We start from the raw sequence: 20,738 nt of genomic DNA on the forward strand, positions 1-20,738 counted from the left end.
AGAAAACATAAACAGAGAAGTAACCTGAGAACCGACTGAATTCGATTGGAAACAAATTCGGTTATCACAACGAATCTGTTTCCTCTGTGCAATTTAGCAAAAACAATAAAATCTTACTTTCAAATATTATAAAAATCGTATTAAAAACAACAACAAAAATATCACTGCCAAATAGAAAAAGAAAACATAAACAGAGAAGTAACCTCTCCACTCTTTTTTCTAAAATGAAAAAATGCAGTGTTGTTGTTTTGCATTCTTATTTTGTTTTCTATTTTTTAATTCAAGCACATGTTTGTGTGACTGTGTATTGGTAGAAAATTTAAACGCTTATATTTCCGAAAATACTGAACCGATTTTGATAATATATAGATTCTGCAGTGAGGCTCGCCAATCTGTATTAAACAAAAAATAATCAAGAAAATCGGTCAAGTAATAGTGCCGGAAAATGTTCCCAATCGTTTTGGCTTTGCGTATTAATATATACATAAAGGGAGCTCCGTCTTCCTAAGGAGTGAGATCGAAAATTCTTACACACGTTTTTCATTACATTTTTCAACCAAAGTATTATTTGATTTTTTTTTTTTTTAGATCAAGTTACCTTTGAAAAACATGTCAGTTATTATGTGTAATGTCAATTATATTAATTTTTTGTTAATCTGATTAAAATGAGTGATCAGAAAAAATTGCGTACTGAAATTATTAAATATTTTCAACTAAACCCAACTTGGTCTTACAAAAAGTTGGCCAAGCATACAAAGGTCTGCCGTCAAACTGTTTCCAATGTTATTAAACAGTACCGGGAGAACTTATCAGTTAATAGAAAACCTGATTCAGGTAGAAGGAATGGTCCACATGATGTTTCTAAAGCCAAAAAATAGAACGCATTTTCAAAAGAGCTCCCAACACATCCGGTAGGAAAGCAGCTCGGTTAGCTCAGTGCTTGGACTATTTGGTACGAAAAGTTAAAGCTAATGCAGGTTTAAAAACATACAAGGCTCAAAAAGTTCCTGACAGGAACGCAGCTAAAAATTTAGAGGCCAAAAACAGAGCACGGAAATTGAAGTCAAGTTTTATAAAAAAATATTCTTGCTGCATAATGGATGACGAAACGTATGTTCTGGGAGATTTTTCGCAACTTCCAGGTCAAAAGTTTTATGTTGCTGATGCTCGAGGGAATGTTGAAGAAAAGTTTAGGGCCCAAAAGCAGACAAAATTTCCCAGAAAGTTCTTGGTATGGCAAGCAATATGCAGTTGCGGCAAAAGAAGCCAATCATTTGTTACAACGGGCTCTATAAATACCGAAATTTACATCAAGGAATGTTTACAAAAAAGGCTGCTTCCATTCATAAGACTTCATAATGTGTCCACTTATTTTTGGCCTGACTTGGCATCCTGTCACTATGGTAAACAAGCCCTTGAGTGGTACAAGAACAATAATGTGGTATTTGTACCAAGAGAGGCAAATCCTCCAAACTGCCCGGAGCTAAGGCCAGTGGAGAGATATTGGGCTCTTGTTAAAAGAGAATTGAAGAGTACAAAAAAGGTGACCAAAAGTGTGGTAGATTTTAAACGGAGATGGACTACATGTTCGAGCAAAGTGACAGAAAGCACTATAAAAACGTTAATGGAAGGTTTTCCGAAAAGGGTTCAAAATTTCATCACTAGTGATTAAAACTATAAAAATATTTTTTTTTGTAAATTGTAATAATAATTTGAATCAAATAAAAAAAAAAAATAAAGCTGTAAGTTTAGTGGTTTCTTTTTTATAAACATATATGTATGTTAAGAATTTTTCGATCTCACTCCTTAATCGAAATTAAATTTAAAATTCAGATTATAAAAATATATATGCATACGTATACAGATACAAATTTTAATATTTTTTAAGATTATATGTGACATTATTGGATTTCTGTGTTGTTATACCCTACACCACTTTAGTGGGGAGGATATATTAGGTTTGTGCTGATGTTTGTAACATACAAAAATATTCGACCTATACCTATCGGCTTAGAATCGTTTTCTGAGTCAATTAAGCTATGTACAGGTCGCAATTTTCAAGATAATTGGATGAAATTTGGCACACACGCTTCTTTTGCCCCAAGGACGAAGCCTATTGAAAATGGTTAAAATCGGTCCATTATTTCGACTAGCCCCCATACAACCGTACCCCCCAAATAGGGCCTTTTGGCTTATAATTAACTTAAATGATATATTATGTTAACAAAAGTCGACAAAACTTAGTTTTATAGAACTTTTAATGACACTACCGATTTTGTAATGATCGGGCTTCATTTGACCCTATCCCCCATACAAACTCCCCTTCAGAAAATGACTTAAAGGTCAAAATTCACTTACAAACACTAATAACACTTTTAAATTCTACATAAATAATATTGAAGAAGACTTAACTCCCCCTACCAACATTTTTAAGGATAGGGCCATATTTTGCCCTACTCCCCTTTGGGCCCTCTTAAAAAAATCTCTTTTTTTGCCAAAAAAAAAGTAAAAATATTCCGAAATAAAGTTAAAACAAGTAAGAGTGTTATATTCGGTTATGCCGAATCTTTTATACCCACCATCAAATCACTGATATATAAGTAAATTAACTTTGATATTTTGAATATTTTATTATTATATATCGATATTAATGAGAACATCAGGGTAACATTTGAAAGAGGTCCATTAATGGGGTTTTACTATTGACAGAGCTAATTTTTATAGGGAGTAGGGATATTTATACATACATATATGGACCAATTCTCATAAAAGTCTATAGGAAGATTTCAGTTCCTTATTTGTTTTAAAATTTCATCGATCTACTTGTATTTTGAAGCCATTAAGGAGCATTAAAGTCATATAATATGGTATAGAGATTTGAAATCAAAATTGTTTTATGTCGAGTTGCATTGCAGTACTATTATGGACTGATTGCGGTGTTATTATGGACTGATCCTCATAAAAATTTTTAGAGAGATTTCGGTTCCTATAGAAGAGATAGCTTACATAAAACTATTTTTTTGTCGAATTTCATAAATCTATTAGTATTTTTAGGTCAGTACTGAGCTGAAGCGGCCTTATATGGGGGTTGCGTCAATTATAGACCGATCTCCGCACAATTTTGTAGAACGATCTTGGTTCCTACAGGGCAGGTTTATATCGAATTTCATCGCTTTACTCGTTTTTTAGCCCAGTAATTAATTTTTTTATAGGAACATTATTGGGGGTAGGTCAATTAAGGCTCGATCCACACAAAATTAAGTTAAGAGTTTTTGACTGGCAAGGAACTTAGTTGAGTCGAATTTTATTACTATAGTCGTATTTTTAAGCCAGTAATGGGCCTTAAAGTATTTTTCGGATAGGGACCTCATGTAGGGTCAATTAAGGCCTGTTCGACATAAAATTTGGTGAATTTCTGTGAAATTTCATCGCTATACTCGTATTTTTAAGGCAGTAATGAGCGTTAAAGTATTTTTATGGCGGGGACCTTATATGGGGGGTAGGATCAATTATAGACCGATCCACATAAAGTTTGATGGAAAGGTTTTGGTTCCCAAGATACATACTTATGTCAAATTTCTTCGCTATATTCGTATTTTTACGCCTATAATTAACGTTAAAGTCGTTTTCTGAAGGGGACCTCATAGGGTCAATTATGGACCGATCCACATAAAATTTTGTAAATTTTGACTTGTATAAAACTTACTTCTGTGTAATTTCATTGCTATAATTCTATTTTTAAGTAATGAGCATTAAAGAAATTTTATCGGGGGACTTTTTATGGAGGGTAAGGTCAACAATGGACCGATCCACATAAAATTTTGTAGAGAGATGTTGCCTAGTATAAAACTTATTTCTGGAAAATTTGGTAAAGAGTTTTTGGGTAGTATAAAACTGACTTCTGTTAAATTTCATCGCTATGGTTTAATTACTGGGCTAAAAAACGAGTAAAGCGATGAAATTCGATATAAACCTGCCCTGTAGGAACCAAGATCGTTCTACAAAATTGTGCGGAGATCGGTCTATAATTGACGCAACCCCCATATAAGGCCGCTTCAGCTCAGTACTGACCTAAAAATACTAATAGATTTATGAAATTCGACAAAAAAATAGTTTTATGTAAGCTATCTCTTCTATAGGAACCGAAATCTCTCTAAAAATTTTTATGAGGATCAGTCCATAATAACACCGCAATCAGTCCATAATAGTACTGCAATGCAACTCGACATAAAACAATTTTGATTTCAAATCTCTATACCATATTATATGACTTTAATGCTCCTTAATGGCTTCAAAATACAAGTAGATCGATGAAATTTTAAACAAATAAGGAACTGAAATCTTCCTATAGACTTTTATGAGAATTGGTCCATATATGTATGTATAAATATCCCTACTCCCTATAAAAATTAGCTCTGTCAATAGTAAAACCCCATTAATGGACCTCTTTCAAATGTTACCCTGATGTTCTCATTAATATCGATATATAATAATAAAATATTCAAAATATCAAAGTTAATTTACTTATATATCAGTGATTTGATGGTGGGTATAAAAGATTCGGCATAACCGAATATAACACTCTTACTTGTTTTAACTTTATTTCGGAATATTTTTACTTTTTTTTGGCAAAAAAAGAGATTTTTTTAAGAGGGCCCAAAGGGGAGTAGGGCAAAATATGGCCCTATCCTTAAAAATGTTGGTAGGGGGAGTTAAGTCTTCTTCAATATTATTTATGTAGAATTTAAAAGTGTTATTAGTGTTTGTAAGTGAATTTTGACCTTTAAGTCATTTTCTGAAGGGGAGTTTGTATGGGGGATAGGGTCAAATGAAGCCCGATCATTACAAAAATCGGTAGTGTCATTTAAAGTTCTATAAAACTAAGTTTTGTCGACTTTTGTTAACATAATATATCATTTAAGTTAATTATAAGCCAAAAGGCCCTATTTGGGGGGTACGGTTGTATGGGGGCTAGTCGAAATAATGGACCGATTTTAACCATTTTCAATAGGCTTCGTCCTTGGGGCAAAAGAAGCGTGTGTGTGTACAGGTCCAATTATCTTGAAAATTGCGACCTGTACATAGCTTAATTGACTCAGAAAACGATTCTAAGCCGATTGGTATAGGTCGAATATTTTTGTATGTTACAAACATCAGCACAAACCCAATATACCCTCCCCACTAAAGTGGTGTAGGGTATAACAACACAGAAATCCAATGATGCCACATATAATCTTAAAAAATATTAAAATTTGTATCTGTATACGTATGCATATATATTTTTATAATCTGAATTTTAAATTTAATTTCGATTAGGAAGGCGGAGCTCCCTTTATGTATATATTAATACGCAAAGCCAAAACGATTGGGAACATTTTCCGGCACTATTACTTGACTTACTTGTTTAATACAGATTGGCGAGCCTTACTGCAGAATCTATATATTATCAAAATCGGTTCAGTATTTTCGGAAATATAATCGTTTAAATTTTCTACCAATACACAGTCACACAAACATGTGCTTGAATTAAAAAATAGAAAACAAAATAAGAATGCAAAACAACAACACTGCATTTTTTCATTTTAGAAAAAAGAGTGGAGAGGTTACTTCTCTGTTTATGTTTTCTTTTTCTATTTGGCAGTGATATTTTTGTTGTTGTTTTTAATACGATTTTTATAATATTTTGAAAGTAAGATTTTATTGTTTTTGCTAAATTGCACAGAGAAAACAGATTCGTTGTGATAACCGAATTTGTTTCCAATCGAATTCAGTCGGTTCTCACAACTATACCAAAATTCGATTGTAATTATTGAAAAATTCGGTTACTATAACAGAATATATGGTGTACATTAAAAATAAATAAATTAAAAAATTTAATAACCGATACAATTCAATTCAAATTATTGATATGGAAGTGAGGATTTGATGGAAGATTCTTTTTTTTTTTTTTTTGTTTTCTAACCAATTAGGAAAAAGGCGGTTTAAAAAATATTAGTGTAAAGTGAAAACTGTAGTTTGTATGTTTTATAAAAATAGAAAAAAGATGAAACTGGTCAAATACAAATCATGTTTTCTGGGTTAATGGCTGCCCATTTGGTTTAGTATTTACTCTTAAAGCTCTTTGCTTAAAGGCCTATAGTAGTACAACATCACAGAATATCTACTATTAAATTCGATTAAAATTTATTTTTTTAAGAAGTCATTGTCGAGTGTTATATGGGAGATTTTATACAACATAAAGCTGAAGGATGGACTTTTTATACTAAAGACAGTATAATAAAACGCATTTATTTCTTATAAATTAAAAAAAAAAAAAACAATTATTTAAAATATCCGATTTTAAAAATTAAAAGTGGTTTTATTCCAAAAATTCGTTTTATTTCATTTAAAAAACTTACATAATTTCACTTTTGATCTGGATGGAATCCTGTTATAGTTCTTATAGCAATAATTTCAAAATTTAATGACTTCAGAAGTAATGAATTTGGAATCAAACATAGGTCTTAATTTAAAACTGGAAGGTGTTTAAAAAAACTTGGATGAGAATGAGCAAAAATCAAAAGATGAAGAACTCAAACAGTATTAAAGAAAATAATTTAATAATTTTACTGTCAGGAATGAAAATATCATATTGTAAGTTTTGAATAGATTTAAATGAACATTTTTGTAGAGAATAATAAATCGAAATAAGTAATATTCGTTGTTTTTGCTTTTAAAAAAGTTCAACAAAATTTGAAAACTTAGATTTTATACTTCTTTCAGGATTAAACTAAAATGTATCACATTTTCTTAAATAATACGTTGATTAAAGCAAGTTATACTCATTGAAAATAGCAATTGAAATAATTTTTTGACAGACATTTCAACTACGAAATTATGGTTTTTATTGCATATGTATGTATGTATGTATGTATGTATGTATGTATGTATGTATGTATGTAATCTTTCCTTCAATGATTCCGACCGCGGGGCGAACTCTAGTAAGTCTTAATTCTAAGGCACTAGCCTTTATTTACATGTATAAATTGTATTATATTTATGCATTTGTATTTTTTATAAAAGATAACAATATAATTATTTGTTTTTATTAATTTTCTAATTTCAGATTAACGAATTTCAGAGTCAAAATAGTTCATGTTTAAAAGTCAATAGAGGACTAAAAAACGGCAAAATACGCACAGGTAAATTTAATTAACAATCTTCATCTTCATATACATATCGAACTATTTAATTTAAGTTTAAAAAAAAAACAAAGAGAGAAAAACAAATCCATTTGTGAAAAGTTAATAAAAAAATCTTGCTTGTATTCTATGAAGAGAGTAAGCATTCCATTACACATTTTAGCTTTTCTAGTAAAAGAAAAATATGTAAAACCTAAAAAGAACTTAACAGGCAGTTACAGAACTTACTAAATTTAACAAATGTTAAATATTTAACATAATTTGTGTCAAGCAGCCCAACTCTAAAAAAATCGTTTTGGATGAAATTTGCACCAAGGTTAGTACTATTGGTTAGTAAGCTAGACACAAATATTCTGTCCAGAACTGATGGACACGGTTAGACATTTTGGTCATACAGGGTTTTATTTAAATGAGTGTTATATTTTTAACCTGTAAGGCCGAATAAAAACTGCCCAAAGAATTTCAGCCAACTTTGACCCCCTCTAAGTCTGGCAGTTCTTGTTGCAAAATTCATTCAAATCGAAAGACATCGATTTAAACGGTGGGTCACTTGACAACATTTGAAATTGCTCATGTAAACATTGCAGCACGGCACGCACAAAAAGTTGTTAACCGATTTATTACATTTTAATTTTTATAACAAAACTATGAAAAAATATATAAACATGATTTTCTTTTTGATGTTGTCGGAAATTAATATGATGTTTTACACAGACGGACGAACAGATGTACGTATGGACAGACGGACTTACTTTTGTACACACAAAATTACAAACGTATTGTTCCATCATGATTATGGAGGTATATATTACATTAAAACTCATTTTGTTAACTAATTTATACTGAGATCAGGATTTTAGAAATGATGGTAAATACGCCATTTGAAAATAAACTATATAAAAGTTATTCTCGGCACAATTTAATGTACACTAACACGTATTTCATGATTAATGGTTTTAAGTTACAAAAACTGTGATAACAATCAACCCTGTGTGCAAAAAAAACAAGTATGTATAGAATTTTCATTAATTACACCATCACTGATTACTATTGATTTTCTGAAAGAAAAAAAAGAAATGAAAATCATATTTTAAAAATAAGTTTACGTTAAACCGACTCACTTGATATTTTAAGGCAATTCACTTCAATATCATTAAATCTACGAAAATTTACAAATCATTTATCTTTACAAAAAAAAAACATTGCAAAAGTTAATACTCTTTCGCACTTATTCGTCGCTTTTTCAAAATACAATATCCCTGAATATTTAACAACAATATGACAAATAATATCCGTTTAATTAAAGTGCATAATTTCTACATTAATCTTTTGCAGAGCCATTTAACTTCTAAACTGTTTGTATGGTACGAAGAAAAACACCAAATACCAAGAAGAGTAATTAATAACAAAATTTGTATGATAATTTTCTATTTTTTATTAGTTTTGCGAAATCTCCATAAGTAAAAAACTTACTTACATATACATTTTTTGTATGAGAAAGTGATGTAACCACAAAGACAACCAAAACAGATTTCTGTTTAGATGCTTCAAATAGTTTTGTTTGCAATTTGAAAAGAAAAAAATTACAAGAAAAATAAATAGTAAAAAACCAGCAAAGTAATGAGGGATAAGTTTCACTCAATCGAAAACTGTGTTCTACAGTCGCGTCTATGCAGATACGAAAGTACGTATGATTTTAAAGTTGACACTTTCTCCTTTTACTAAACATTGTACCTGAAAATCATTTAAAATAACCCAGGAAAAACTTACATTAAAAAGTAATTAATTAAATTGCTGAAGAAAGCTCTTTTAACTCATTGTTTTAACACGGTGATGTCATTGGAGGCAAAAACTTCTACGCCTGCTTACAAATAGGGAGTTAAAGAAGTATTATGTTTACAAAGAAGTTGTTGAGTAAGTTGTTTTGTTTTAAATAGTAAAAAGGAGCCAGTGAGAATACGAACCAGGAACTTAGGTTTATTACCCAGCAAAAAATAATTGATGTCACACTTTACAAACGACATCTTAATCACATCTAAAAATGCGATTCACTTTTATAAACCAAATATTTTCTTACAAATTAAAACCCAGTTAAAAGTGAGGAAAGAGATGTAGAAATAACATATTCGAAGTACATCAAATTTTGGTGAAAAACCAATGAAATTAACATAAGCATGTCATTGAATGAATTTGGTTTATTTTTGACATCCAAATATCGGATTTTTATTGTATCTATGAAAAAGATTAGATGTAGTTCATAGTTGTCAAAAATGAACAACATCTCTCCAATGACTCGCTAATGTAAAATTCATTAGTTTATCACCAAAATTGGAAGTACTTCAAGTATGTTATTTGTGGTGATAATTCTTTTTCTTTTTTCTCATTTTTTCGCTGGGTAGTTAAATGTTTTTTCTCATTGCACCGCTACTTAGATATTTTATTGCGCGACATATAATGGTTTTCAGATACAAAGTTAATGTTGTTTTCATTTTTATAAACACAATACTTAATATGCAATTAAATAAAATGTACAAACAAAAGGACAAAACCGAAAGTACTTGAAAGTAATGAAGACGGCAAGTAAATAGTCATTGAAAAGTAAGGGATTATGGAAGTACAACCCATTACCAGGTTTTTGGTGGTCTGTGCCGAATATTTAAAACCCTCCACCAACAAGCTAATTTTTATTAAAATCCATTTAACTATATAATATTTTTATATATATATAATATATATATATATATATATATATATATTATATATATATATATATATATATATATATATATATATATATATATATATATAATATATATATATATATATATATATATATATATATATATATATATATATATATATATATATATATATATAATATATATATATATATATATATATATATATATATATACCCAATTAGTGTCTGACGTCGATATTTGTAATGAACTAAGTTCGTTTAAATAATTTTTAAAATATCCTTATGTCAGAGCTATGACCAATAAAAGTCCATTTCGAAAACATCTATACACAAATCATATATTTCGAATATTATTCTGATATTGTGAGTCCATGTAAACCTTGTACGCACTCTACAGGTCGTAATTTTTCAGATAATTTAATGAAATTTGGCACATACTCTTCTCATAGTCCTAGGACGAACGCTGTGTAAATCGGTCCATTATTTCGAGTAGCCCCCGAAATCGGCAAACTTAGTTTTACAGAACTTAAAATGACACTACCGATTTAAGTAATGATCGGGCCTCATTCGACCATAGCCCCTTCGGAAAATGACTTGATGATCAAAATTCACTTATAAGACGAATAACACGATTAAATTTTACATAACTAACTTTGAAGTAGACGTAAATTCCTCTCCCAACATTTATAAGGATAGGCCTTTATATACACCTGCTCCCCCATGAGCCCTATTTTAGAAATCTCTTTTTCAGTTAACAATAACTAAAAATATTCAGGAATAAAGTTAAAAAACAAATGAAATTCTAAATTCTAATTATCAATGTGGATTTAAGACATTTTCGAAAATGGCGCTTATGTAGGAGTTGTGACTAATTATGTACCGTTTCCGGAAATTTGATTATTAATTGTTAAAAAATGTACGTTTAAGTGATTTTCGGAAGTATTCTTTATATGAAAGCTATCACTAATAATGGAACAGTTCGGAAAAAATGGTAGAATAATTTTTACGTGCACAAAACTTACTCAAGTCGAATTTTATCCTGATATTTTTATAATTCAATGAAATTTATGCGTTAAAGTAATTTTTGTAACTCTGATGGACAATCTGGAAAAAAATTCGTAGACTAATTTATAAAAACAAAACATTTTTATGTCGAATTTTATCTCGATAGCTTTATTTATCATTGAAATATGAGCGTTTAAGAGATTTTCGTAAGTGGATCTTATAAGGGAGTTATGACCAATTGTGGACCAATCCAAATCTACATTTGTATTATGATTTTCGTCTTCAATGGATCTATCTAGAAAAAAATATGTAGAATTGTTTATGTGTCCACATATAAGTGATTTCAGAAGTTTATGTGATTTTCAGAAGTGGGAGTTATGGCCAATTGTGGACAAATTTAGAAAAAAAATTGCAGAGTGATTGGTCCATATTTTATAGGACCCATAATATATACAGATGAATATTTTTTAGTATTACATACGAAATGACAAACTATATATATCACCACTGACAGTGGTGGAGGGTATAAAAAAAAACATTTCCTAATGACTATTATTAATACTACTAATATCGATTGAATTTTACGAGGAATGATAATTTGCAGATCATCCCAGCAAAAAATTTGGCAATGACAATTGTAGCCACTTACCTTTTGACATACTTTTCAATGAGTACTAAATATCGTTTTGGTTACATAGAAGTACTTTAATAACGTCTTATTATTAATGTGTTATATAAATACTTTCTTATTCATTAACCATCTTCTCCGGTAAGATGTAGAAAATGTATACGTTTTTCCATTGACTGATTTTTCTAATTTAAATTTTCTAAAAAATCACATTAAAAATATCATTAATTATTGCCTTTACAGTATTTTCACAAATGTCTTAAGTCGTTAAAATTTGCCGATTATTTTTTTTACGTCATTTATTGAGTTATATACTCTTAAGTAATAATGTATGGATTTATTTGTGTGATGTATTTTTGAAATCATAAATCATTTTTATTACTTTTAAACATTTCAATTTAAAATAGGCACATCCAATACATAAGTACATATCGTCACCTAAAATGCCAACGGCCCTATCTAACAGTTTTAAAATTTAATATTTAAATGTTTTTGTAGATAGGGCCTTTTGTTTTTCAATAAAATCGCTAATTTTGGTCGAAGGAGTCCAATGTGTATATATTTGTTTTGATGCAATACATTAGAAACAACAATAAAATCGATTTTAAATTTTTGGTATGTTAGGGTCGTTTGCATTTTAGGTGACGATATATACGTATAAACGTACATAAACATAGACATCAGGGTGTCCCTTGAACCACTTTTTAAATAAATACCTCTAAAACGATGCTTTTTAATATATACTTAATATAAAAAATAGAAAAAAAATGTTGAAAAGGTCCTCAGTTCCCCACCAGCGATTGAAAATCTTGATCTCAGTGTTGAAAAAATTCTCAAAAATTCCGTAATTTTGTGCTTATCTCGGGAAATATAATTAAAATGTTCGTTAGTGTTTCTGATCCAAAAAGGGCTATTAATATTTAATAAGCAAACATATACGTACTCACACTCAATTAATTTCATTTAAGACATATTTTTATCAAATTTACTAATCACCTTTATATACATACATATAAATGTTAATTTTTTATTTTGTTATATTTTCAAATTATTTACACTTTTGTTGTTATTGTGACAGTTCAGTTCAATAATCTTACTCCCACGCACATTAGATGTACGAATGTATTTATATACATATATATCTCACATCCATGTACCACATCTGAAAATCAAGTAAAATATTTCTACAATAAATTTAAAAATCCAATACTCATTGAAAAGTGGCGATGATATTTATGGATTTTCAATCGAAATCCATTTAAAGAAGTGAAAGAATAAAAAACTTAAATAAATCGAATTGTGCTAAAAATATGTACTAACAAAAATTTAAAGATTTAAACGCAAACACATCGGCAGACGATCGGTTAGACAAATATAAACAGTTTATAGAATATCTGTCTAGTTAAATGGTATTATCGCTCATTTACTTAAAGAATGTCACAAATCAAAAAATACAGTTTACGAATTAATGGTTAGTGAGGGAAGTTTCCCCAACAAAAATAACATTTTTCGTACAAAATATAAAAATTAGAAAAAAGAAAATAAAGTGAAAATTAATTTCTGAATTTCACATACCAGTGGCAGAATCGGTCAACCATCAATTAAACTTTTTAAAAATATGATCAATCTGAGTAATTTGAGATAGCTCAATGAATATTGGCACACATTTTTTTGCATAATTTGTAAGTTGAGATATTTTAGGTCAAATGTGAAAAAAATCAGATTTCGGCGAATATCTTGTTAATATACGTTGTACGCATCTATATATAGGTATATAAATAAATGTGTGTTTGTATGTTTGTTTATTTGGACTTTATACACAACTAAACTGCCTGATCGATTTTTCTGAAATTTTCTCACTGTGTTTCTGTATGTTTGGAAGAATCTATAGGCTACTTTTTACTTCAACATTTCAAGTGGGTGACGTGTCACGCCCACATTCAAAACAAGTGTTAAAATTCACAAATTATTAAATTTTGTATGGACAATATTGACACCCATAAAAATATTTTTGGACAAAATGGGCGGAATGGCTACAGTGGGCGTGGAACCCGCCATATGAAGAAAATATTAAATCTATATATCTGAAAATATATAAAAGATAGAATCCCCAAATTTTTTCGGAAGCACTTAAGGTCAGATTAATTTTTTAAGAAAAAGGGGTAGGCGAGCATAAGGGGGCGTGACTCCTCCTATATGAATTAAATACAATAATTCGATTATCCAGGAAACTATTAGAGTAGAAGAACTTTAAAATTTATGTAAACATTTTGGAGGACTTCCAATAGGAGCATTGCACCTCCCATATGAAAAAATATACAAAAATTCGTTTATTTAGGAAACTAATAGAGCTAGCTTATTCACATTTTGCACGAAGAACTTTAATATTTATCAGAACATTTTGGGGGAAAATCGCAGACTTTCATTAGGGGACCTTGAAGCCACTATTCGAGATAGAAGCTTCAAAATTTTCTTGAAGAACTTTACCTCTTAAAATTAGAACTTGAAACCTAGCATATGAATTAAATACGAAACTTCGGTTATCTGGGAAACTAATAAAACTAGATTATTCAAATTTTGGACAAATTGCTTTAATTAAATGGAAAAATTCACATATCTTAGAAATTATTAGAGTTAGTATTTTTCAATATTACATGAAGTACTTTGCCATTCATGTGAACATTTAGAGAACAACTGGCGAACTTTCAATATGGTGCTTAACACCACATATATGAATTAAATACAAAATTTCGTATATTTTGGAAACTGTTAGATTATTCATTTTTTCATAGATGGATATAAATTGGCGATAGACAGAAATGGGCATACTTACAGTAATTTGCGTGGCAAATTACCAGATTTACAATGTAACATATTGTAAATCTGGAAACTATTGTAGTTAGTGCCGGTCCACGGCGTCATGAAATAACTCCCCACAAAATAACTCCCTACAAAATAACTCCCCAAAACAAAAATAAAAGCAAAAACAACGAAATTTGGGGATTTAATTCGTTTTTTGGGGCATTATTTTACATTTGAAATGGGGAGTTATTTCATTATGAAATAATTCCTCAAAATTCAAAAATGAAATAAATTCCTAAAAATATTTTTGGGAAGTTATTTCATTATATTACTTTTTATCACACGAAATAAATAATAAAGATTTTATCCTCTGGGGTACATTGGACACCGGCTTCGCTAAAAATACACTCTCCCTGTATCAAGAGTGTTCAGCCTTAGGCCGGCTATTTAGGAACTATTTATTAAGCGAAGCCGTTGTTGGACATACCATAGAGTAGAAAGTCCTTGGACCCGTCCGCAGGCCGACTATTAAGGGAATTTTTATTAAGCGATTAAACTGAAATGTATTAAACATTGAAGTCCTACTCGAAAGTATGAGCGACTTTTTTTTAGAAATGTCACTAAAACCGACTTGTTCCATAATTCGTTATTTTTAAATGGGAACTTATTTCATTTTAAAATTACGGATTTGTTTCGTATGAAATAAATCCGCAAAAATGAATTATATTCAAGCAATGATACAAGTTTAATATTTGACTCATATTATACTTGTATTATTGCTTGAATATAATTACCTCTCTACTAAATATTAATAGCATCAGTCTAAAATTGACCCTACCCCCTATAAGGTCCCCTTCAGAAAATTACTTTAATTTTAGTCTAAAATTGATTTTACTCTCCATATAACCACTGTTACAAAAAAGCAGTTTATGGTTATAAAATTAGAAAAAATCTATTTTTAATTCGGAAGAGCACGGTCCATTAAGCACTTATTAAAAACCCTCTATGAAATATTTGCCTAATAAATACCATATTACTCTCTGTTTGTGCTGAATAGCATAAAAATTAAATAGTTAAACTATTCAATATATTCCTTGAGAAATCAAATGTATATATGAAAATCATTAGTTTGCAAATGATAAAACGATTAGTTAATATTGTAATATTAATTTTTAAATTTTTAACACCATTTTTGTATGGATGATATAAGAAATTGTGAACGGATTTTTCCGATTTTTAACGAAATTTATCATTGTACCAAGAACTATGTGTATGACAGAGTTCATGAATGGATATATGTGAAAAAGGACTGACTATTTGTTCAAGATTATTAATTTTCACTCCTAACTCTGAACCTACTGAATTGATAATATGGTTGTCATTCGAATAAAAATTATTCGATTAATCGAGTAAAAATTTTTGTTTATCTTCGAACGAATACAAAATTTCCAATTTAGAATAAAGAATTTTAATTTTACTTTCTACCCATATTTCATTATTATTTTTAAACAAATAAATAAACGAATATTTAATCTAAAGATATGTTATAATTGAAACATATCTTCTACTACTTTTTACAATTTTTAAAAATGTACACTTTGCAATGTTAAATGTAGAATGCTTCCTGTTTTAGAAGTAATTTTATGGATTTTTTAAATGCTTGCAATAAGTGAAACAGATAGTTCCTAAAAAAAATGTGTAGAATTTAGTTCCGAATTTAAGCGATTTATGTTAAAGTACGTTTTTATAAGAATTATTTTAAACACGAATAATTGACAACCATACTAGATAATATTGAATTTTTATTTGCTTCCTTTTAACGTGAGCGTGTTTTCCACAGACAGACGGGCAGCTCAATCGACCCAGAATTTGATAAGACCCCAACATAAGTATATACTTTAATATTTCTTGGTATTAAACGCGCAATGACAAACTTATATAAAACATCGTTATAGCCATATATTACTATACATAACTAGTGGAATGCAGTGGTTTTTGTTTTTAGTCTTGAAAAGGTACTGCTTTACATTCTTGTATATTTACTAGGAGCAACAACAAAATATTTAAACACCAGAAACAAGCCACACACATCTTCCACATTTTCAAAAACAAGTACACGTATATACATATTTATCTGTCTGACTGTCAGCATGTACATACATAAATACGTTGTATATGAATTGAAAAATATACATGTCTCGTATGAGTATATGGATCTGTGTACTGGTACTATGTTCATACAAACATATTTAGTAGTAGTTCGAAAAATACGATACAAAAATACAATGTGTTCATTTTCACCACAATTCTCGAGATTTTTAAGTTTTGCAATTAGTACAATACTTGAATTTCCCACGTAATGTCGATACGACTAGAACAATATGCCGCAAAATTGTATCGGTAGTAGATATAGAAAAAAGAGTTGTTGTACGATTAGTATTGGAATATACTCAGTTCAATTGATTTCAATCGAAACAGTATATACTGCACGTGTGTTTTAAATTGTTACTTGATTTTTTTACCTCTTTATTTTATATTTTGTTTTTGTAAATAATCATTTTTTTTCTGTTTTAAACGAGCAATGTTTTTGTTTAAAAAAAATTAAAAAAAATCTTTGATGCGGAAAATTGATTGAAATAAAAAAATAATTTGAACCGGGAAATAAACAACAATATATATTTTCACAACAACAGAAAAAGATGAAATAAAAAAAAAATTAAATAAGTAAATTTCGAATAATGAATTTTTTTTCCGATCAAATATTATGTTCATTTAGGTGTGAATTTTGGAATTGTATTTATGATGAAGTAGTGTGAGTGCATTTGTTATAAATATTTTCTCGTGTTATCATAACAATCAAAATGTGAAATGTTTGTATTCAAAGCTTTTTAGTCGACATCTGTAGAAAATAAAAAAAAAAACAATAAATGACTTTCAACAAATTGCAAGAAATATCAGAAGCAGGTTTGGTAAGATTATCATCTTGAGATTAAAATATTGTCCAACATTAGACAATGTCGGCTTCTTCACATCTTTATTTGTACAAAATGTTATGTAAATTCATAATGTTAGTGATGATTTATAACAGTATTTTAACAAATATTAGATAAATAATAATTTAATTGCAATTCAAATAAGAAAAACATTCTGTATCTGAATATCTGAAAAATGTTTAATTCTTCAAATATATTGATTTGTTTAAAAATAATTTCAAAACTAATAAAATATCTTTTTTGGATGATGACAATCTTGTATTAAAGGGAGATATGTAAGATCTGCAAGAAATTACAAGTAGAATCCAGAAATGAAGGGTATAAAATAAATTGTTTACAACGTTATGATTAATAGAACTAATCTTTCTTTTTGTTAACGATAAGTATTTATGGAATATATTTGGAGAACGGCAAACAATTGCGTCATAATAGACGTCAATTCCTCACATTGTCTGAATTGTCGATTTAGACAAGGTAGTAGTGACAGTTTTACTATTAATAATCATGTCTAAATTAAAACACATAATTTTTCCACTAAATTCTATATACTCAACTTTATTAATAACTATTGACAAGTGTTTGTCAACTTACATACGTCTAATATCATTAAAACTTTAACCCTCGTATACTAAAAATCATCAATAACTTTATTAAACATTTGTGAATACGGGGGGAAAGTGCATAAAAAATCATATTTTATATTTAAGGCGCAAATCCTCCCGGTTATTATTATCACTATCTCTGCCATTAACTCCAAAAAAGTTTGACTTAAAATTTATGGAACTGCAATGATTTTGTTCTGTTATAGATCGTTATTACACTAACTTCTTTGAGCATAAAACAACGATCCCTGAAGATGAAAAATGACATGAAATTTATGCCTCATTTTATTTTTTAGCTCTTGCAACATGAACAAACTGTGGTTACATGCATTAGTCGCATAAGTCGAATTAAAAAAGAGTTACATATAATTATAATAACAGACTTCTTTATTTATGTGTAATCTACATTTATTCAACAAAGATGTCGCAATAGATATCAAAAAATTTAAAAACATTATAACTTCAACATAAATATATAATATATAATGGCAAATTTTCTGTCAAGTGACCCATTTTTCAAAATCATTGTTCTTCACCAAGAACAATACTAACATTGGTGCAAATTTCAACCAAAGAGATTTTATTAGATGGGTTACATGATACGAAATTGCAAATCCGGGTTTTGTTTAAATTAGGATTTTCGAGTTAGACAGTATTTGCTTGTGACCTCAGACACATACATATGTAGTTTAATATCAGTTCATAAGCTACTGGTACAGTGTGCACGGTGGTTGCATGTAGGAACCATGAAAGTATTTGTCATAAATTTTCCAACAAACCAAAAAAAAAAAAAGATGATTAAGACACACATATTCACGAAAAATAACAATAAATATTTACAATCCCAAATATTGTAATATTCCCTAAATACGACATAGTGTAGGATGATGACGAATATTGAGATGACGTTGGCATAAACATAAAATGGAAAAGAAAATATGATGATAATTTTTTGAACATCACAAAATAAAACAATAATACAACAAAATCTAAATTTATAAGAAAAAACAAATAAATGATATGTGTTTTCAGTTATAAATGGATTATAAAATTCCCGACAAATCTATACATACATACTATATAATATAATACAAATTTTAGCATTGCATGGCTTAATATACACATATATTTAAACGTGCTTACCATGAGAAAATTAAAAAAAATAATTGTTTGAAAGGTCTCAGTTCTCTAATAGCGATTGAAAATGCGGATGTTAGTACAATATATAAAACGAAATCGAAAAGATGGGTCTCGAAAATTCCTCAATTTTGAGCTAATCGCGGGAAAATAATTAACATTTTTTTAGAGTATTTCTGGTATACAGAACGTGCTAAATGGCCATATAAACTTTAAAATAATCTAAAAAATCTGAAGTGGACCAAACCAAATGCCAAATGCATTAAACCAAAATTATATATAATTTTGTCATTCTGTTTGTAACTCTTGAAAATATTTATGTATGTGAGACCCAACAAAGTACATACATACATATGTATATCTATTGTATGGTCGTATCTAAAGTCTATAGTCTATCACAAGAACAAAATTGCCGGACACTCCCAACTTAATTTCAACAAACTCCAGCAAAAAAATGTTAAGTATTCAAAATGAAATTTTTTTATATAATTTGTCAAATAAGGAGTGAGATCGAAAAATTCTTAACATACATATGAAGCATGGAGCCGAATAAGGGCGTATAAACCATTTGGGAAATTTTACAGGAGACGATAAAAACATCATAAAACTTTAAAATCGACATTTTTTCCTACTTTTTCACATATATGCATATATATAACTCACATCTATCCTAGTGCTAAAACTCAGTAAAAAATTCGAGTCACAACTTGCCAAAATTAATACTTGAAATTTTGCTAAAATGGAATAAGGGCATATATCCATATATTTTAGTTGAAAGTATATATAAATAAATGTTATTTTTATATACTTCTTAAATATTTTATTATATAAAACTTGGACAGCCTCAACATAACAGTCTAGAGCATTATTTGCTAAAGTTTCAAGGACATCCTTCATTATCCTTATAAGTAATTAAAACAAAAACCAAAAAAAATATATTTTTTAGTATTTTTATACATACTTAGAAAAATCTTTCTTAGAAAAATCTTTAAATCTTAACTTATTGCGTTATTGTCAAAATCAGCGAACCACATTATTATCTTAGTTCATTATCAAATTGGATAGGACCTCTTTAACTAAAATAATCCAAAAATAACAAGATATAATTTTTTAAAATATAACTATAGTTATCGATATACGCCCTTCTTCTTGTCCACACTTTCATACTTAAATAATTCATTCAATAATAATCTTTTTTGCAACATAATTAAAAAATTAATAAATTTGAAATGTTTTCCAACCATTCTGCAAATTTGGTGCAATTAGAATTAAAATTTATACGATTTTTTACAGAAAAATACATTAAATTGCTAACATTTTTTACTCCAAAAAATAAATAGTATTTAAAAATCGTGCTTTTAAAACTATCTATTTTAGCGAAAAATTTATATTTTTCAATTTATTTTTTTATGAATAGATGTAAAAAGGTTAGTTTAATATAATTATGCGAAAAAACGCGATTTTGAAAAGGTGGTCTTTACGCCCTTATTCGCATCCATGCTTCAAATATGTTTATAAAAAAGAAACCACTAAACTTACAGCTTTTTTTTTATTTGATTCAAATTATTATTACAATTTACGAAAAAAAATATTTTTATAGTTTTAATCACTAGTGATGAAATTTTGAACCCTTTTCGGAAACCATTCCATTAACGTTTTTATAGTGCTTTCTGTCACTTTGCTCGAACA

General features: G+C 28.7%; 1 protein-coding gene across 7 annotated transcripts in view; it reads left to right on the top strand.

The window, feature by feature from the left end:
* Positions 1 to 20,738, top strand: part of LOC111675866 (tyramine/octopamine receptor) — a 182,781-nt gene that overhangs the window by 135,026 nt on the left and 27,017 nt on the right. For 2 of the 7 annotated variants that reach the window (XM_046952292.1, XM_046952289.1), the window contains exon 4: positions 7,106 to 7,181. The gene's annotated coding sequence lies outside the window, so the exon portion shown is untranslated. Of the gene's footprint in view, positions 1 to 7,105; positions 7,182 to 16,562; positions 16,808 to 17,093; positions 17,385 to 20,738 lie in introns of those variants that run through there. The other 5 variants (XM_046952290.1, XM_046952294.1, XM_046952291.1 and 2 more) reach the window with 5 other exon arrangements.

Source organism: Lucilia cuprina, chromosome 5 (genome assembly GCF_022045245.1).
Source record: "Lucilia cuprina isolate Lc7/37 chromosome 5, ASM2204524v1, whole genome shotgun sequence".
Classification (NCBI taxonomy): domain Eukaryota; kingdom Metazoa; phylum Arthropoda; class Insecta; order Diptera; family Calliphoridae; genus Lucilia; species Lucilia cuprina.